We start from the raw sequence: 21,361 nt of genomic DNA, 5'->3' as shown, positions 1-21,361 counted from the left end.
ATAATTCTCCTTTAATCTATGGTTTATTAGGCTTCACATTAATGTATCTAGGTATGGGTTTTCCCTTACCTATCCTGTTGCTCATTCTTTAGGCACTTATAATCTGAAGCATTTTTGTTTGATCTGGGGAAGTTCAGATTTCCATATTTTTTTTTCCTCCTGGCACTCCCATTTTCCAGGTGTTGTCATTTCTATTGCTTTCCTTCATATCTTTTGTTACTAATATTTACCATTTTTTTAATCTCTTTATTCTTTCTTGCTTCATTTAGAATGAATTCCACAGTTTGACTCTCTAGGTTACTAGTTTATTTATCAAGAGATACATAATATCTGATTTCCCTACATCCTTGTCAAAACTAGTTATCTCACTTTTGTATTCTGACTATTTTAGTGGATGAACAATGGTGTCTCATTGTGATATTGATTTGTATTTCCTTGGTGATTAATAATATCTACCATGTTTTCATATGCTTACTGCCCATTTGTTTATTTTCTTTGGAGAATTGTCTATTCAGATCCTTTGCCCATTTTTAATTGTTTTTTTTGTCTATTACTGAGTTGTAAGAGTTTTTTTATACTCGTATAAGTCCATTATCAGATATATGATTTACAAATATCCCCCCCACTTCCGTGGGTTATTTTTTCACCTTCTTGATAATCCATTGAAGCAAAATTGTTTTAAAATTCGTTTACCCATTCTTTCTTTTGTTGCTTGTCCTTTTAAATGTCAAATCTGAAGTCATGGGAATTTACCCCTATGTTTTTGTCTATGAATTTTATAGTTCAGTTCCTACATTTACATCTTAATACATTTATGTTAATTTTTCCTTATGATGTGAGGTAATTCAACTTTATTCTCCTTCATATAGCTATCCACTTTGTCCCAGTACCATTCATTGGAAATATTATTCTTTCCTCCCTTGAATGATTTTGGGAAAAAAATCAGTTGACCATAGACATGTGGATTTATTTCTGGGCTCTCAACTATGCTCCACTGATCTAAAGCAAGACCTTGAAGATATGGGTTTAGTTCCAGACCAATAAAGCAAATATTGAAATAAAATGAGTCAAATGATTTTTTTGTTTCCTATTAGATGTAAAAGTTATGTTTACACTCTATTGTAGTCTTTTGTGTGTGTAATAGCACTGTTTCCTGACAAAAACTATATACCTTGAAGTGCCTGGGTGGCTCAGTCGGTTGAGTCGGCCTTTGGCTCAAGTCATGATCTCAGGTTCCTGTGACTGGCCCCAATTTGGGCTCCCTGCTCAGTACAGAGTCTGCTTCTCCCTTTCCCTCTGCACCTCACCTCCCCCACCCCCAGCCTGTACGTCACCCTCCCAAATAAAGAAATAAAATCCTTAGAAAAGACACTACATACCTTAATTTTAAAAATACTTTATCATTGAGAGGGAGAAAAGATGGCAGAGGAGTAGGGGCCCCTTTTCCATCTGGTCCCCTGAGTCAAACTGGATATTTACCAGACCATCCTGAAAACCCATGGAATCAGCCTGAGACACAGGAAGATACATCTGGATCTCCACAAATGAACATCTCCAGCACTGAGTTTTGAGGTATGAAGTGGGGAGCTGTGAATCTGCACACAGATATCGGAAGACAAACAGAAAGGGGAGGGAGCCACTGCACTCGTGTGCCGGGAAGCAGTAGCCACCTGCACTGGGGAGCCGGCCAGACTCACGGACAGGCACCCACGAGAGAGCAGATTGAGACCATGAGCCTGGGAATGTGTTAATGACCAGACTGAAAACCAGAGCTCTGGAGTGCTCACTGGAACCAGACTAAAACCAGGAGCCCGGGGACGTGCACATCCAAACTGAAAACCGGAGCTCTGGAGCCCCCACTCGAACTAGACTGAAACCAAGAGCTCAGCAGCACGTGCAACCAGACTGAAAACTGGCACTCCAGAGCACTCCCTTGAACCGGACTGATACTGGGAGCTCGGGAGAGCATGCGCTCGAACCACACTGAAACAGGGAGCTCGGGAGTGCGTGCAGGAACCAGGTGTGGCTGGCAGTATTAGAAGCACAAAAGACAGAGATGTGCTGGCCCTGGAAGTGAGGACTGGGAGAGTGGCTGTGTGGCACACAACCTGGGACACCACAGGGTTTTAGGCAGCACTGACAGAAACAGAGTTAAAGTGGCCAAGAGAGCTCAGTGGAGAGCAGACTGCAATCACTCTGTTCTGAGACAGAGGCTAGGATACAGCTACTGCTGCTCTGACTCTCAGAAGAGTCATAGAAAACCGCCAGGGAAAGCTGCCAGAGAACAAAAGCCAGGAAATACAAGCTCACATTGTGCCCATACCCATCCCCCCATGCAGGGGACAGGGTGACTCTACCCAAACAAGGTTGCCTGAGTATCAGCAAGGCAGGTCCCTCCCTGAGAAGGCAGGCTGAAAAATCAAGAAGCCCACATCTCTAAGGTCCCTATAAAACAAGTGAACACTGCCTGGGTCCTGGTCAATAATTCGGGCTCTGTGCATCCCCGCAACCTCTCCTCATCAGAATGATGAGGAGGAGAAACACTCAGCAAAGAAAGGAGACAGGGACTGTGGCCTCTGCCACAGAACTGATGGATATGGATATAACCAAATTATCAGGGATGGAGTTCAGAGTAACAATGGTCAAGATGATGTGTAGGCTTGAAAAAAATTAATGAAATTATTAACGACAATATAGAATCTCTAATGGCGGAAATGAGAGCAAGACTGGCAGAAATTGAAAATACTATGAATCAAATGCAGTCTAAACTAGATGCTCTGACAGCCAGGGTAAATGAGGCAGAAGAACGAAGTACTGAATTGGAGGACAGAATGGTAGAAGATAAAGTTAAAACAGAAACCTGCCTCAAAAATATCGAATCTCAAGAATGTAGAATATGGGAGATTACTGACTCAATGAAACATTCCAATGTCAGAATCACTGTCATCCCTGAGGGGATGGAGAAAGAGAGAGGTCTAGAAGAGATATTTGAACAAATTGTAGCTGAAAACTTCCCTAATCTGGCAAAGGAAACAAGCATTCATGTCCAAGAGGTGGAGAGGACCCCTCCCAAAGTCAATCACGGCAAACTTACACCACGTCATATCATAGTGCAATTTGCAAATATGAGATCCAAGGATACAGTATTGAAAGCTGCCAGGGCGAAGAGATTCCTTACCTACAGAGGTAAAAATATCACAATAACTTCAGACCTGTCGACCTGGCAAGAAAAGAAGGGTTGGCAGGATATTTTTATAGCTCTATCTGAGAAGAACATGCAGCCAAGGATCCTTTATCCAGCAAGGCTGTCATTCAGAATTGATGGAGAGATGAGGACCTTCCAGGATCGGCAGAAACTGACCGAATTCGTAACCACAAAACCAGCCTTAAGGAGATATTAAGGGGGGTTCAATAAAAGTAAAAAGGCCCCAAGAGTGATACAGAAGAGAAATTTACAATCTATAGAAGACTTCACAGGCAACATGACATCATTAAAACAATATCTCTCAATAATCACTCTCAATGTGAATGGCCTAAATGCTCCCATCAAACACCACAGGGTTGCAGATTAGATAATAAGGCATGACCCATCCATTTGCTGTCTACAAGAGATTCATCATGAACCTAAAGATACATCCAGACAGAAAGTAAAGGGATGGAAAACTGTTTTTCATGGCAATGGACCTCAAAAGAAAGCTGGGGTAGCAATTCTCATGTCAGACAGATTAGATTTTAAACTAAAGACTGTAGTTAGAGATACAAAAGGACACTATATTATTCTTAAAGGATGTATCCAACAAGTAGATATGACAATTATAAATATCTATGCCCCCAACAGGAGAGCAGCAAAAGCCAACTCTTAACCAGAATAAAGAGACATATAGATAAAAATACGTTTATAGTAGGGGACCTCAACACTCTGCTCTCAGCAATAGACAGATCACCTAAGCAGAAAATCAACAAAGAAACAAGATCTTTAAATGAAATACTAGACAGGATGGACATCATAGATATAGAACACTACACCCCAGAACAACAGAATACTCATCCTTTTTGAATGCACACGGAATGTTTTCCAGAATAGACAATATACTGGGTCACAAAACACATCTCAAACAAACCAAAAGACTGAAATTATTCCCTGCATATTCTCAGACCACAAAGCTTTGACACTAGAACTCAATCACAAGGAAAAATTTGGAAGAAAGTGAAACACCTGGAAACTAAGAACCATCCTGCTAAAAATGGGTAAACCAGGTAATTAAAAATCAATTTAAACAATTTATGGAGACCAAGGAGAATGAAAACACAATGGTCCAAAACCTATGGTATACTGCAAAGGTAGTCAAAGGGAAAAAACATAGCCATCCAAGCCTAACTCAAAAGAATAAAAAAATCTAAAATGCAGTTCTTATATTCTCACCTCAAGAAACTGGAGCTGGAGCAGAAGAACAGGCCTAATCCATGTACGAGAAAGTAGTTGATGACGATTAGAGCAGAGATCAATGAAGTAGAAACCAGGAGCACAGTAGAGCAGATCAACAGAACTAGAAGCTGGTTCCTTGAAAGAATAAATAAGATCAATAAGCCACTGGCTAGACTTATTCAAAAGAATAAAGAAAAGACCCAAATTAATAAAATTATATTACCTTGATTCCCAAACCAGGCAAAGACCTCATCAAAAAGGAGAATTACAAACTGATATTCCTGATGAATATGGATGCCAAAATGCTCAACAAGGTCCTAGCTAATAGGATCCAACAGTACATTAAAAGGATTATCCATCATGACCAAGTGGGATTCATACCTGGGATGCAAGCATGGTTCAACACTCGCAAATCAATCAATGTGATACATCATATCAACAAGAAAAGACTCAAGAACCATATGATCCTCTCAATTGATGCAGAAAAAGCATTTGACAAAATACAGCATCCTTTCCTGATTAAAACCCTTCAGAGTGTAGGAATAGAGGGTACATTTCTCAATCTCATAAAAGCCATCTATGAAAAGCCTACTGCAAGCATTATTCTCAATGGGGAAAAGCTGGAAGCCTTTCCCTTAAGATCAGGAACACGACAAGGATGCCCACTCTCGCCACTATTATTCAACATAGTACTAGAANTCATAGTACAAGAAGTCCTTGCAACAGCAATCAGACAAAAAAAAAGGCATAAAAGTTATCCAAATTGACAAAGAAGACGTCAAACTGTCTCTCTTCACAGATGACATGATATCTATATGGAAAACCCAAAGGAATCCACTCCCAAACTATTAGAAGTTATAGAACAATTCAGTAAGGTGGCAGGATACAAAATCAATGCCCAGAAATCAGTTGCATTTCTATACACGAATAACGAGACTGAAGAAAGAGAAATTAGGGAATCCATCCCATTTACAATAACACCAAAAACCATGCGTTACCTTGGAATTAACNCAGAGAAATTCAGTAATGTGGCTGGATACAAAATCAATGCTCAGAAATCAGTTGCATTTCTATACATGAACAATGAGACTGAAGAAAGAGAAATTAGGGAATCCATCCCATTTACAATANGGATCCATTCCATTTACAATAACACCAAAAATCATACGTTATCTCAGAATTAACTTAACCAGAGATGTTAAGGATCGATATTCTAGAAACTACAAATCACTCTTGAAAGACATTGAAGAAGACACAAAAAGATGGAAAAATATTCCATGCTCATGGATCAGAAGAATTAACATAGTTAAAATGTCCATGCTACCCAGAGCTATCTACACTTTCAAAAGGGGTAGATCAAAATACCCATGACATTTTTCAAAGAACTGGAATAAACAGCCCTTAAATTGCTGTGGACCAGAAAAGGCTCTGAATCGCTAAGGAAGTGTTGAAAAGGAAAAACAAAGCTGGGGGCATCACAATTTCGGGTTTCGAGCTGTATTACAAAGCTGTGATCACAAAGCAGCATGGTACTGGCACAAAAACAGACCTATAGACCAATGGGCCAGAATAGAGGACCCAGAAATGGACCCTCGGCTCTTTGGGCAACTAATCTTTGATAAAGTAGAAAAACATCTGGTGGAAAAAAGACGGTCTCTTGAATAAATGATGCTGGGAAAATTGGACAGCTACATGCAAAAGAATGAAACTTGACCACTCTCTCACACCATACACAAAAATAAACTCCAAATGGATGAAAGACCTCAATGTGAGACAGGAATCCATCAAAATTCTAGAGGAGAACATAGGCAACAACTTCTATGACATCGGNGTACGACAACGGGCACAGCAACCTTTTTCATGACACTTCTCCAAAGGCAAGAGAAACAAAAGAAAAAATGAACTTGTAGGAGTTCATCAAGATAAAAATTTCTGCACAGCCAGCCAAAGAAACAGTCAAAAAAACTAAGAAGCAGCCCACAGAATGGGAGAAGATAGTTGTAAATGACAGTACAGATATAAGACTGGTATCTAATATCTACAAAGAACTTCTCAAACTCAATACACAAGAAATAATTACTCAAATCAAAAAATTGGCAGAAGATATGAACAGACACTTTTCCATGAAGATATACAAATGGCTAACAGACATATGAAAAAATGTTCAAAATCATTAGCCGTCAGGGATTTTCAAATCAAAACCACATTGGGATTCCACCTTACACCAGTTAGAATGGAAAAAATGGACAAGGCAGGAAACAACAAATGTTGGAGCAGATGTGGAGAAAGGGGATCCCTCTTACACTGTTGGTGGGAATGCAAGTTGGTACAGCCACTTTGGAAAAGTGTGGAAGTCCCTTACAAAGTTAAGACTATGATCCAGCACTTGCACTACTGGGTATTTACCCCAAAGATAAGACGTAGTGAAGAGAAGGGCCATATGCACCCCAATGTTCATAGCAGCATTGTCCACAGTAGCTAAATTGTGGAAGTAGCTGAGATGCCCTTCAACAGATGATTGGATTAAGAAGATGTGGTCGATATATACAATGAAGTATTACTGAGCTAGCAAAAAGAACAATTCCACAACATTTGCTGTAACATGGACGGGACTGGAGGAGATAATTTTAAGTGAAGTAAGTCAAGCAGAGAAATACAATTATCATATGGTTTAACTCATTTATGGAACATAAGAAATAGGAAGATTGGTGGGAGAAGAAAGGGAAGAATGAAGGGGGGGTAAACAGAAGGGGGTATGAACCATGAGAGGCTATGGACTGGAAAACAAACTGAGGGCTTCAGAGGGGAGGGGAGTGGGGGAATGGGATAGGCTGGTGATGGGTATTAAGGAGGGCCCGTATTGCATGGTGCACTGGGTGTTATACACAAGTAATGAATCGCAGAACATTACATAAAAACTAGGGATGATGACTAACATAACATAATAAAAATTATAAAAAATACTTTATCACTAAAAAATGCTAACTATCATCTAAGCTTTCAGTGAGAAATAATCACTGATCATTGATCACCGTAACAAATATAATAAAATTGAAAAAGTTTAAAATATTGTGAGAATTACCACTATGTGTCACAGAGTGCAAAGTATGCAAATCCTGCTGAAAAAATGGTACCAATAGATTTATTTAATGCAGGTTTGCCACAAACTTTCAATTTGTAAAAAGTGCAATATCTGCAAAGTACAATAAAGTGAAGCACAATAAAATGAGGTGTACCTGTGTATATCTATTATTGTGCCAGTACCACACTGTCTTGATTACTGTCACTTTATAGTAAATCAAGAAGTGTGAGTCCTCCAACTTTACTCTTCTTTTCCAATATTGTTTTGGTTATTCTGGGTCCCCTATAATTCCATATGAATTTTAGAATCAGTTTGTTCATTACTGCAAAAATGGTAGTTGTAATTTTGGCAAGGATTGTACTGGGGAGGAACTAAGTTGGCAGAGAAGTAGGAGGACACTACACTTGCCTCATACCTTGAACACAGTTAGATAAATATCAAATCATTCCAATCACCCAAGAAATCAATCTGAGGACTGACAGAACAATCTGCACAACTAGAGGTAAAGAAGAGGCCACATTGTGGAAGGTAGAAGGTGCAGAGATGTGATTTGGGAGAAAAAAGAATGGTGGGTGCTATGAAGGGGAGGGAACTCTGGTCCCGGAAAGAGGAGGGGAAGTCGGGGGAGAGAGAGGGAAAAAAAAGAAAGAAAGAGAGGAATGCACAGAGAATCGCACAAGGAAAACATTTCCCCAAAGCATTTGATTGGGAAAATGAGAGGAGCTTATTATCTTGAGTTTTTACAACTACTGGAGTTCTAAGACTAGAGTTTTTGAGGTCTGCACTGCAGCTGGTGTTGAGCCTGGTGGGCACTGAAGTACTCCTTCATGAAGGATGGCAGAAGCCCTGGAGCAGACAGTGCAATCTAAGGATTCCCTGAAATGCACTGGGAAAGACAGTTTCCCCTTCTTGCAGTGCATCTGGGAGAGATGGCATTACTTCTCAGGGGAAAAAGAGCTGACAGGCAACATTACACTCTCCTGCCCCTCAGCATATTGGCAGAGATATCTGCTGAGGGCAGGTACCCTGGACTCCAGCTTATTGCTGTACTTTACTCTAAATTCCAAGCTTCTGTGCATTGGTGCAACACCCCTTCTACATCAGCCCCAGCACAGCAAGACCCTCCCCAAGAGGACCAGTGCTGTCTGCACCATGTCCAGTCATAAGGCTTGGAGTTTAAAACTCAGCCAGCCTGCCTGGTTTAACACACAGTTGTACTGTGCTGCCAGGCAGACAAATGGCCCAAACACAGATAGGGTGAAGGCAGGGATCTGAGGGATGCCTGAGACAGAAGGAGGGAGACTGTTCACTCTTCTGCGAGGGCTTCACAGACATTGATGGGGCCAAACTCCCCTGTCCAGGGAGGAGGGAGAGGGCTGGCACCATTTTCCTCCCCTCTCCCTCAGCATAAACTAACTTCAGTAAGTAGCACAGTACCCACAGTGGAAGCCTAAATCACTTATACCAAGCCACATCCCCCTGTGCTCTGCAGGTTCTTCTTTTCTCAGGCAAGTGTGTCTGAGAAGCAGTGCAGTGGACCCCGTCTCCAGAAAATCAAGACAAACCCCTGCACACACACCAAGTCTACTGACCACAGAGTGCTGCAAAACTTCAACTCTACTACTTTCAGCAGCAGGAAACCTAACAGGCTTTCTTAACAGAAAAAAGAAAACAGAGACCTAGACAAAATGCCAAGATGGAGGAATTCATCCCAAAAGAAAGAACAAGAAAAGTTCTCAGCCAGAGTTCGAATCAAAATAGATATAAGTTCTTTCTGATACCTGAGTAACATTCCATTTTATATATGGACCACAACTTCTTAATCCAGTCATCTGTTGAAGGGCATCTCGGCTCCTTCCAGATTTAGCTATTGTGGACATTGCTGCTATGAACATTGAAATATAAGTAATATGCCTGATCCAGAATTTAAAATGATAATCATAATGATACTAGCTGGGCTTGAGAAAAGCATAGAACACACAAGGGAGTCCCTTACTGCAGAGTTAGAAGACCTAAAAACTAGACAGGCCAAAATAAAAAATGTTATTGCCAAGATGTGAAACCAACTGGATGTAATGACAATAAAGATAGAAGTAGAGGAATGAATAAGTGATATAAAGATAAAATTATGGAAAAGAATGAAGCTGAAAATAAGAGGGAAAGAAAAATATCAGATCATGAATGTAGACTTAGGGAACTCAGTGACTCCATAAAGCATAATAACATTTGTATCATAGGAGTCCCTGAAGAAGAGAGGAGGAAAGGAGAAGGTCTATTTGAGCAAATTATAGCTGAAAACTTCCCTAATCTGGGGAAGGAAACTGACAACCAAATACAGGAGGCACAGACAACTCCCATCAAAATCAACAAAAGCAGACCAACAGCAACACATATCATAGTAAAATTTGCAAAATATAGGCATAAGGGAAAAAGTCCTAAAAGCAACAAGGGAAAAGAAATCCCTAATTTACAAGGGATGACAAAAGGTTAGCAGCAGATCTGTCCACAGAAACTAAGCAGGCCAGAAGAGAATGGCATGATATAGTCAACATGCTGAATGGGAAAAATATGCAGCCAAGAATACTATAACCAGCAAGACTGTCATTCAGAATAGAAGGAGAGATAGAGTTTCCAAGACAAACAAAAACTAAAGGAGTTTGTGACCACTAAACCAATGCTGCAAGAAATATTAAAGGGGAATCTTTGAGCAGGAAAAATCAAAAGTGACAAAGACTAGAAAGGAACAGAGAAAGTCTCCAGAAACAATGACTTCGCCAAGTAATACAATGGCACGACATTCATATCTATCAATAATCACTCTGAAGTGGACAAAATGGTCCAATCAAAAGACACAGCGTATCAGAATGGATAAACAACAAGACCCATTTATATGCTGCCTACAACAGACTAATTTTAGATCTAAAGACAATTGCAGATTGAAAGTGAGGGGTTGGAGAATAATTTATCATGATAATAGACATCAAAAGAAAGCCAGAGTAACCATACTTATACCAGACAAACTAGAATTTAAACCAGACTTTAACAAGAGATGAAGAAGGGCATTATAACATAATAAAGGGGTCTATCCAACAAGAAGATCTAACAATTATAAATATTTATACCACCAACTTGAGAACACCCAAATATATAAAACAATTAATAACAAAAATAAAGGAACTCATTCTTAAAAATACATAATATTAGGGGACTTTAGTACCCCACTTACATCAACGGACAGACCATATAAACAGAAAATCAACAAAGAAACAATGCTTTGAATGACAACCTGGACCAGATGGACTTTACAGATAATATTCAGAGCGTTTCATTCTACAGCAGCAGAACACACATTCTCTTCAAGTGCACATGGGAAATTCTCCAGAATGGATCACATACTGGGTCACAAATCAGGCCTCAACAAGCATAAAAAGATTGAGATCATACCATGCATATATTTAGGCCACAACACTATGAAACTTGAAGTCAACAAGAAAAAAAATGGAAAGACCAGAAATACGTAGATGTTAAAGAATATCCTACTAAAGAATGAACAGGTTAACCACAAAATTGAAGGAATATGTCACCATACAGTACATCGTTAGCTTTTGATGTAGTGTTCCATGATTCATTGTTTGCATATAACACCCACTGTTCCATGCAATATGTGCCCTCCTTAATACCCATCACCGGGTTTAGCCTATCCCCCCACCTGCTCTCCTCTAAAACCCTCAGTTTGTTTCCCAGAGTCCACAGTCTCTCATGGTTCATCTCCCACTCTCTTCACCCCCTTCATTTCTCTCTTCCTTCTCTTAATGATCTTCCTGCTATTCCTTAGGTTCCACAAATGAGTGAAACCATATGATAACTGTCTTTCTCTGCTTGACTTATTTCACTTAGCATAATCTCCTCCAGTCCCATCCATGTTGATGCAAATGGTGGGTAATCACCCTTTCTGATGGCTGAGTAATATTCCATCATATATATGGACCATATCTTCTTTAGCCATTCATCTGTTGAAGGGCATCTCAGATCCTTCCACAGTTTGGCTATTGTGGACACTGCTGCTGTGAACACTGGGGTGCATGTGGCCTTTCTTTTCGCTACATCTGTACCTTAGGGGTAAATACCTAGAAGTGCAATTGCTGGGTCATCAGGGAGCTCTATTTTTAACTTTTTGAGGAACCTTCACACTGTTTTCCAAAGTGGCTGCACCAACTTGCATTCCCATCAACAGTGTAAGAGGGTTCCCCTTTCTCCATACTCTCCAACATTTGTTGTTTCTTGCCTTGTCCATTTTTGCCATTCTAACTGGTGTAAGGTGGTATCTCAGTGTGGTTTTGATTTGAATCCCTGATGGCTAATGATTTTGAACATTTTTTCATGTGTCTGTTAGCCATTTGTATATCTTCATTGGAAAAGTGTCTGTTCATATCTTCCACCCATTTTTTGATTTGATTATTTGGTTTTGGGGGGTTGAGTTTGATAAGTCCTTTATAGATTTTGGATACCAGCCCTTTATCTGATATGTCATTTGCAAATACCTTCTCTCATTCCATGGGTTGCCTCTTAGTTTTGTTCACTGTTTCTTTGGCTGTGCAGAAGCTTTTTATCTTGATGAAGTCCCAAAAGTTCATGTTTGCTTTTGTTTCCTTGCCTTTGGAGACGTGTCATGAAAGTAGTTGTTGTGGCTGATGTCAAAGAGGTTACTGCCTCTGTTCTTCTCTATGATTTTGATGGATTCCTGTCTCACATAGAGGTATTTCATCCATTTAGAGTTTATATTTGTATATAGTGTGAGAGAAGGGTTGAGTTTCATTTTTCTGTAACAGCTGTCCAATTTCCCCAGCACCATTTATTGAAGAGACCGTCATTTTTCCATTGGATATTTTTTCCTGCTTTGTCGAATATTAGTTGACCATAGAGTTGAGGGTCCATTTCTGGAGTCTCTATTCTGTTCCATTGATCTATGTGTGTGTTTTTGTGCCAGTACCATGCTGTTTTGGTGATCATAGCTTTGTAATATAGCTTAAAATCAGGCAACATGATTTCAACATATCATAATAATAGAAAGAAAGAAAGAAAGAAAGAAAGAAAGAAAGAAAGAAAGAAAGAAAAAGAAAGAAAGAAAGAAAGAAAGAAAGAGGAAAGAAAATAAAAATAAAGAAAATTGAAGAAATAAAAAATACTTGGAAACAAATGAAAATGAAAACACGATGGTCCAAAACCAGTGGGGATGCAGCAAAAGTGGTCCTAAGGGGGAAGGATATAACAATATAGGCCTGCCTCAAGAAGCAAGAAAAATCTCAAGTACACAGCCTAAACTTACACCTAAAGGAGCTATAAAAAGAACAACAAATGAAGCCTAATACCAGCCAAAGAGAGAAATAATAAAGATTTGAGCAGAAATAAATGATATAGAAACAAGTGAACAAACAAACAAAAAACCACCCAGAACAGATCAACGAAATTAGGAGCTGGTTCTTTGAAAAAATTCATAAAATTGATAAACCTCTAGCCAGGCTTATTAAAAAGAAAGGGAAAGGACTCAAATAAGTAAAATCACTAATGAAACAGGAGAGATCACAACCAATGCCACAGAAATACAATTATAAGACAATATTATGAAAAATTATATGCCAACAAATTGGCCAATCTGGAAGCAATGGATAAATTCCTAGAAACATACAAACTACCAAAACTGAAACAGGAAGAAATAGAACACTTGAACAGACCCATAGCCAGCAAAGAAATTGAATCAGTAATCAAAAAACTCCCAACAAACAAAAGTCCAGGGCCAGAGGCTTCCCAGGGGAATTCTACCAAATGTTTAAAGAAGAGTTAATACCTATTCTTTTCAAACTGTTCCGAATGATAGAAATGGAAGGAAAACTTCCAAACTCATTCTATAAGGCCAGCATTACCCTGATTCCAAGACCAGAAAAAGACCCCACCAAAAAAAGAGAATTATAGGCCAATACCCCTGATGAACACAGATGCAAAAATTGTCAACAAAATACTAGCAAATTAACTCCAACAGTACATTAAAAGAACAATTCACCATGATCAAGTGGGATTTATTCCTTGGCTGCAAGGATGGTTCAATATTCACAAATCAATCAATGTGACACACTTCATTACTAAAAGAAAGAATAAGAACCCCACATTCTTCTCAACTGATGCAGAAATAGCATTTGACAAAAACAGCATCTATTCTTGATAAAAACCCTCAATAAAGTAGGGATAGAGGGAACATACTTCAACATCATAAAGGCCATATATGAATGACCTACAGCTAAGACCATTCTCAATGGGAAAAACTGGGAGCTTTTCCTCTCTGGTCAGGAACAAGACAGGGATGCCCACTCTCATCCATTATTTAACATAGTACTGGAAGTCCTAGCCTCAGCAATCAGACAACAGAAAGAAATAAAATGCATCCAAATTGACAAGGAAGAAGTCAAACTTTCACTATTCAGAGATGACATGATACTCCATGTAGAAAACCTGAAAGATTGCTGATACAGGAATTCAATAACGTCATAGGGTACAAAATCAACATACAGAAATCTGTTGCATTTCTATACACCAATAATGAAGCAGCAGAAAAAGGAATCAAGGAATTGATCCCATTTACAACTGCACCAAAAGCCAGAAGATACTTAGGAATAAACCTAACCAAAGAGGTAAAACATCTGTGCTCTGAAAACTATAAAACACTGATGAAAGAAACTGAAGATGACACAAAGAAATGGAAAAACATTCCATACTCATGGATTCGATGAACAAATACTGTTAAAATGTCTCTACTACACAAACCAATCTACACATTTAATATAGTCCCTATCAAAATACCAACAGCTTTTTTCACAGATCTAGAACAGTTGCAAAATTTGTATGGAACCATAAAAGACCCCAAATAGCTAAAGCAACCTTGAAAAAGAAAAGCAAAGCTAGAAGCATCACAATTCTAGTCTTCAAGCTATATTACAAAGCTGTAGTCATTAAGAAATTACAGTACTGGCACAAAAATAGAACATAGATCAATAGAACAAAATAGAAAACCCGGAAAAGGATCGACAACTATATGGTTGACTAATCTTCAAGAAAGCAGGAAAGACTATCCAGTGGAAAAAAGACAGTCTCTTCAACAAATGGTGTTTGGAAAACTAGATACCAATATGCTGAAGACTGAAACTGGACCCCTTTCTTACAACATACACAAAAATAAATTCAAAATGAATGAAAGACCTAAATGTGAGACAAGAAACCATCAAAATCCTAGAGAACACAGGCAGCAACCTCTTTGACCTCAGCTGGAGCAACTTCTTACTAGGCACATTGCCAGAAGCAAGGGAAACAAAAGCAAAAATGAACTATTGGGACTTTTTTAAGATAAAAAACCTTCAGCACAGTGAAGGAAACAATCAATAAAACTAAAAGGCAACCTTGGGAATGAGAAAAGATATTTGCAAATGATATATCTGATAAAGGGTTAGTATCCAAAATCTATAAAGAACTTCTCAAACTCAACACATATACAAAACAAATAATCCAGTTAAGAAATGGGCAGAAGACAGGAATAGACATTTTTCCAAAGAGGACATACAGATGGCTAACAGATACATGAAAAGATGCTCAACATCACTCATCATCAGGGAAATACAAAACGAAACTACAATGAGATATCACCTCACACCTGTCAAAAGGCTAAAATTAGTAACACAGGAAACAACAGATGTTGGCAAGGATGTGGAGAAAGGAGAACTCTCTTACACTGTTGGTGGAAATGCCAGCTGGGGCAGCCACTCTGGAAAACAGTATGGAGGTTCCTCAAAAAGTTAAAAATTGAACTACCTTCCAATCCAGCAATGGTACTACTAGGTATTTACCCAAAGAATATAAAAATACTGATTTGAAGGGCACATGCACCCTCATGTTTATAGCAATATTATCAACAATAGCCAAATTATGGAAAGGGCCCAGAAATCCATCGACTGATGAATGGCTAAAGAAGATGTTACACACACACACACACACACACACACACACACACACACTGGAATATTACTTGGCCATAAAAAAGAATGAAATCTTGCCATTTGCAGCAACATGAATGGATCTAGAGTATATTTCACTATACTAAGTAAAATAATTCAGGTAGAAAGACAGATACCATATGATTTCACTCACATGTGGAATTTAACAAACAAAACATATGAGCAAGGGGAAAGAAAAAAGAGGCAAACCAAGAAACAGATTCTTAACTCTAGGGAACAAACTCAGACTTGCTGGAAGAGAAGTTGCAGGGCAGGGGGAGGGGAGTTAAATAGGTGATGGGTATTAAGGAAGGCGCTTATTGTGATAGGCACTGGGTGTTATATGTAAGTGATAAATCACTAAATTTGACTCCCGAAACCAATATTACACTATATGTTAACTAGCTGGAATTTAAATAAAAACTTCAAACAAATAAAAAAGATTTCGCTGAATCTCTGGATCAATTTGGGTAGTATGGACATCTTAACAATATTAAGTCTTCCAATCCATGAACATAGGATATATATGTCTTTTCAGTTATTCAAGTTTTCTTTCATTTCTATCAACAACAATGTAAAAGTCTTGTACCTCCTTGGTTACATTTATTAGTACATTTTATTGTCCATTCTTCTTTAATGCTTGTTTTTACAGTAGTAAATATCTTCTAATGTAGCATTTTAACATTGTAATGATTTTTTTACTATTTTTTAGTCATACTTAGTGACCACTCTGGAGCTTATATATGTAAACTTATCAGAATATTTGTGTATATATATATATATATGCGCCCTGGGGCACAAATTACCCCACAACTGTCCAATCAAACTCAGGCAATGGCTATCAGAGCCCCACTATTCTTTACAGTGTCTTGCTCAAGAGCTTCCATTTCATGAGTGGATTGGGAAGAAGAAAGGAATCAACAATATTGGCAATATTCACCCAGAACTTAGCCTCAGCAATAGTTATCTAGGAGCAGGATGAGAAATACTGAAGTCTTTCCCATAAAGAAAATAGTCTCCTGACCACGAGTTAAGGGGAAGGAGTCCTACATTCTGGGCTGCACCTGTCTGAGGAGGAATTTCTGTCTCACTGAGGAGGAAAGGGGATGTGGGTGTAGGTCTTCCTTTAAATACCATAGACCCTCACTATTCTTACCAAGTTTTATTATATTTTCTTGAATAAATATTTGTTGTATGCCCTTAAGGACATTTGCAGGGACTTTAGATGGGTAGGTTTTTAAAAACATTTTCACCATTTTCATTAAAGAGCAGGTCTGTAGAGCTCCTCATACATCATGCCAAACTATTTAGACTTCTTAATTCTTCATTATGTTTAATTATTTGGTGAGTTTTCAATAATAATTTTATTCAGTCACATAGATTCTATTATGAATGGACTATGCAGCAAAAAAAAAAAAAAAGAATATGGATCAAGAGGGACAGGTAAAAGAAACAAGCAGAAATTCCTAGGACTATCTTTCTGCTACTGCTTCAACTTCAAGATTAAGAAAGAGTGATGGGTAAATTAGTTAACTTGAGCTGCCTATAGGTTTTTCTAGACCATATGATGGTTTCTACTTTATGGGAGAATTCTCAAACACTTAGGCAAGGTCAAAGGTAAGGCCAAAAAATTGGTTTCACTATTTGGATCATTAAAACGTTTGCCCATCCTTCAATTTATTTTTGTGAGCCAGGAAACATTGAAGAATTCAAGGTTCCTATAGCAACGTTTTAGTTTCTATATCAGCTGTACTCATTTACCACTCTGGAGAATGACCTGAGGTCTGACTTCTTAAACAATACAGCTTCTTCCTTTCTTTGGAGTCATAGTACCTGGTCTAGGCTACCACTAAAATTTGTCATCCCGTATTCCACTACTGAGATCCCGTGTGCCCTTAAGAAGCATATTTAACTGCTTAGTGTCTCTTCTTTTAGCTAATTTCACTCATTTTAGATAATTTAGAAAGGATTTGTATCCTGTCAACCATCATATATTTTATAAAGAAAAAAAAAAGGCCTCCTAAATTGTGTTTAATTATGCAGTATTTCATTCCATTTTTCTTTTGTTACTGGATACTAATAATGAACAACTTTATCCTCAATCTTGAATTTCTGTCAATAAATATTCCTAAATCCCCTTGAACAGTAAACAAACAGCTCTTTAATTTGTCATTTTACTCTTATAATTCCACAAAAACGCTTTACCAGCATTGAATGTAGATTTCCCTTCTAGTACATATGAGGTGTGATTAGAAGTGTTTTGAGAAATGGGCCATAGGCACTTGTGCAGGGGCTCCTGGGTGGCGCAGTCATTAAGCGTCTGCCTTCGGCTCAGGGCATGATCCCGGCATTCTGGGATCAAGCCCCACATCAGGATCCTCCGCTAGGAGCCTGCTTCTTCCTCTCCCACTCCCCCTGCTTGTGTTCCCTCTCTTGCTGGCTATCTATCTCTGTCAAATAAATAAATTTAAAAAATCTTTAAAAAAAATAAGCACTTGTGCATGTATAAAGTTAGTATCTGAAAATTTAAAAAAATACTTGTTTTAGAAACAAAGAAAAAATTTGAAGAGAACATGAAACATCTGAATAACAAAGATTGATTTTGAAACATGATTTCCCTTAGCCACAACATTAAATAATAAGCTACCTATTGTAACCAAAAATGCTAATATTGTTTTATCATTTGGTGTGTTCCCTCAAGAATGAAAAATCCAAACCCATTACTTCCACCCAGTCCACTACTTGGCACTGGTGCAGATTTATCAAATGACTGTTAACGTTTGTTGTGTTCTTACTATGTTCAGGTGTTTTTCTCAGTGCTTTGCATGTATTGTTTTACATCCTGACCCCAGGAAACAGGCATTCTTATTGCTTCCATTTTATAGATAATTAGAAATATGCACTCTGGCTCAAGAGTTCATGTCTTAAACACTAAAACATAGCACTTCATAAAATAATTGCTATGTTTGAGAACATCTATAATCATAGAAGAGAGCAAAGTTCAGTGACTCCTCCCACAAATATTTAACCTAAGCATTGGAATTTGAGGGAGCTCAATAAATAACACCTCTATTCCCTAAGTTTTTTCACCAGTTGAGGTAAAAAATGAAATTGTAAGGTAGATGAAAGAAGGGGTAAGATATTACTTTTATTACTGGTATAGGTTATACTGAAGAATGTGGCTTCCATCCATAGGGCAAGTCTCAGAATTAGACAGGATGAAATACCTGTTCCCAGGAGTCTCCATGAATGGGGCCTGCATCTGTAAAACCTATGTATGATGCAGGGATCTATAAGTCTCCATGCATGGTATCCACATCTGTAAAAACTTGCAGTCTGGAGGAGCAAATCAAGACACAGGCTTTGCAGAGAGGCCAGATCCCAAGGTGAAGAAAAGAGCAGGAGGGTCTGAATTACACTCATCAGTTTTTCCTTCCAAAATCAACAATCGAAGACAGACCCCTTCCTATATTGTTTGGGCCAGTCATGCTGAATTTAACAATATATCTGAGTTCCTATCCCAATCTTTGTCACAGTATCAAGATCTATAATCTCAGACCCTCCCTTAAAGTTCAGTTTATGATATTCTCAACAAAAGAATGCAGCCTTCCCTCCTGTCATTAGTGATGAAAATAGATTCTTCCAGTTCTTACAAACACCAGGATTGTTAGCAGGTTCTATGCTCCAGGGCATAGAGTCTATGTCCTTACTTCCTTTAAGTGGAATTTGTCCCAGTGAGAGCTGATTCTGGTAACATTCTTCTCAGGTACCTCAGCAATCTGAACTCCTACTTCAAGATGTATTCTCTTGTGGTTTGGCAAAATAGAATAAACATAGAATTTGGAATTTGGAGTTTTGAATTAAATTCCACCTGTCGCAGGTTTCTAAGTGCCCCTTGAACGTATTGTATAACCTTGCTGAATCTTAGTTTCCTTATGAATAAAGTGTAGATAATGATAATAAGAAACAAATCTCAAGGGGTAATCATTATAGGATCAGATGAGATCATAAATTTTGGAAAATGAAAAGCACCATACAAATATAAGTCATCATTACCTATCCCCAAATAGCACTAATGGTTGTTATTGCTATTATGGCAATTGAATTTTTAATAAAATTATTCAGTATTGCCAGATTTAAGAATACTCCTGGCCAGATCACATTTCTGAAATGTAACTGCTGCATCTAGACATATTATTTATTATTAGAAATAAAAACAACAGTAAGCCTATGAAAGTTTCACGTTGGCCAACACACCCTAAATAATTTTCTTAGTTCTTAAACCTAACCCAATTGAAGAACTGTGTGACACTTAAACAAATTGTTTTTGTAAAGTCCAATATATCTAAGACTTTGTACAAGTGGCTTTCTACATAGAAGATGGGCATGGCATAATTTTTTCATTTATATATTCAAGTTTATTTTATGTAAAGGGTAGTCTCTCTTAGCTACATTCTGGCCTTAAAAGAATCTTTTACAGGAAAAATAGAAGGGAGAAAGTTTTCATCTGTCACTCATATTTATTTTTACCAGATTAGAATCTGATTTGGTAGAGAATGCTGAGCATATAGAGCCAAATGTTAAACAATTAATTACTCTATTCCTTTAGGATCATTTTACTTCCACAGTTAGTACTGCAGCTCTTCTGAGATCAACCTAATTGGCATTTAATTCTAAGTTGAAAGCACAAAATGTTCTCTCAAGCTAATTTTCCACAATGTGAATCTTATTTATGAAAGCCAAAATTAAAGATCCTAATGCCCAATTTTTATGCCATACTGAGTGAAGAGAATTGTCAAGTAACATGACTTGTCATTACACCAGAAGGAAATATAAATTGTTTGAGTGAGGCAAGCAAAAGGAAAATCTGTATATTATATAGTGGTTAATCGTGCAAGAACCCAGATGATCCACAGTAAACCCAAATTGTATGGTTTGTGATTTGTCAGTCTAGAAGTAAGATGGAACACTCAATCTATTCTCTTGGATATACTCCAAAAAATGCCAGTAAACCGTGGCTTCTTGAGGCATGTATTTATTTTCTCCATACAAATATGAAAAGAGAAGGGATTCAGTGGTGCAGATACTGGTCCTCAGCTGCTCAGGAATCTAATCTTTCTCCATAGAGAACCAGACTCTCATTCAGAGAAATCTACTTTCTCTTTAGAGTTTTTACATATTTGAAAGTCACTATCATGTACCTTATGAAAGTCATTATTGTGTAAATTTCTCCTGGATGAACATCCCAGTTTCTTTTCACCTTTTCTCTTATAGCCTGCTCTAAAGCTTCCTTTAACATCTTTTTTTATTTTAATTTTTTTTATTATATTATGTTAGTCACCATACAGTACATCCCTGGATTATGATGTAAAGTTTGATGATTCGTTAGTTGTGTATAACAACCAGGGCACCATGCAATACGAGCCCTCCTTAATACCCATTGGCAGCCTATCCCATTTCACCACCCCCTCCCCTCGCAAGCCTTCAGGTTATTTCTCAGAGTCCATAGTCTCTCATGCTTCATTTCCCCTTCTGATTACCCCCCTTTCTTTATCCCTTTCTTCCCCTACCGATCTTCCTAGTTCTTATGTTCCATAGATGAGAGAAACCATATGATAATTGTCTTTCTCTGCTTGACTTATTTCACTTAGCATTTCTCTGCCTGTGCCGTCCATATTGCAGCAAATGTTGAGAACTCATTCTTTCTGATAGCTGAGAAATATTCCATGCATATATAGATCACAACTTCTTAATCCAGTCATCTGTTGAAGGGCATCTCGGTTCATTCCACGATTTAGCTATTGTGGACAATGCTGG

At 38.1% G+C, this 21,361-nt stretch overlaps 1 protein-coding gene across 1 annotated transcript in view; it reads right to left on the bottom strand.

The window, feature by feature from the left end:
- The window catches only part of IL9R (interleukin 9 receptor), a 70,413-nt gene that overhangs the window by 38,717 nt on the left and 10,335 nt on the right, over positions 1-21,361 (bottom strand). The window lies entirely within an intron of this gene.

The sequence above is a fragment of the Ailuropoda melanoleuca genome, chromosome 10 (assembly GCF_002007445.2).
Source record: "Ailuropoda melanoleuca isolate Jingjing chromosome 10, ASM200744v2, whole genome shotgun sequence".
In the NCBI taxonomy this organism is placed as follows: Eukaryota; Metazoa; Chordata; class Mammalia; order Carnivora; family Ursidae; genus Ailuropoda; species Ailuropoda melanoleuca.
This window is presented reverse-complemented; position numbering and strand designations above follow the sequence as displayed.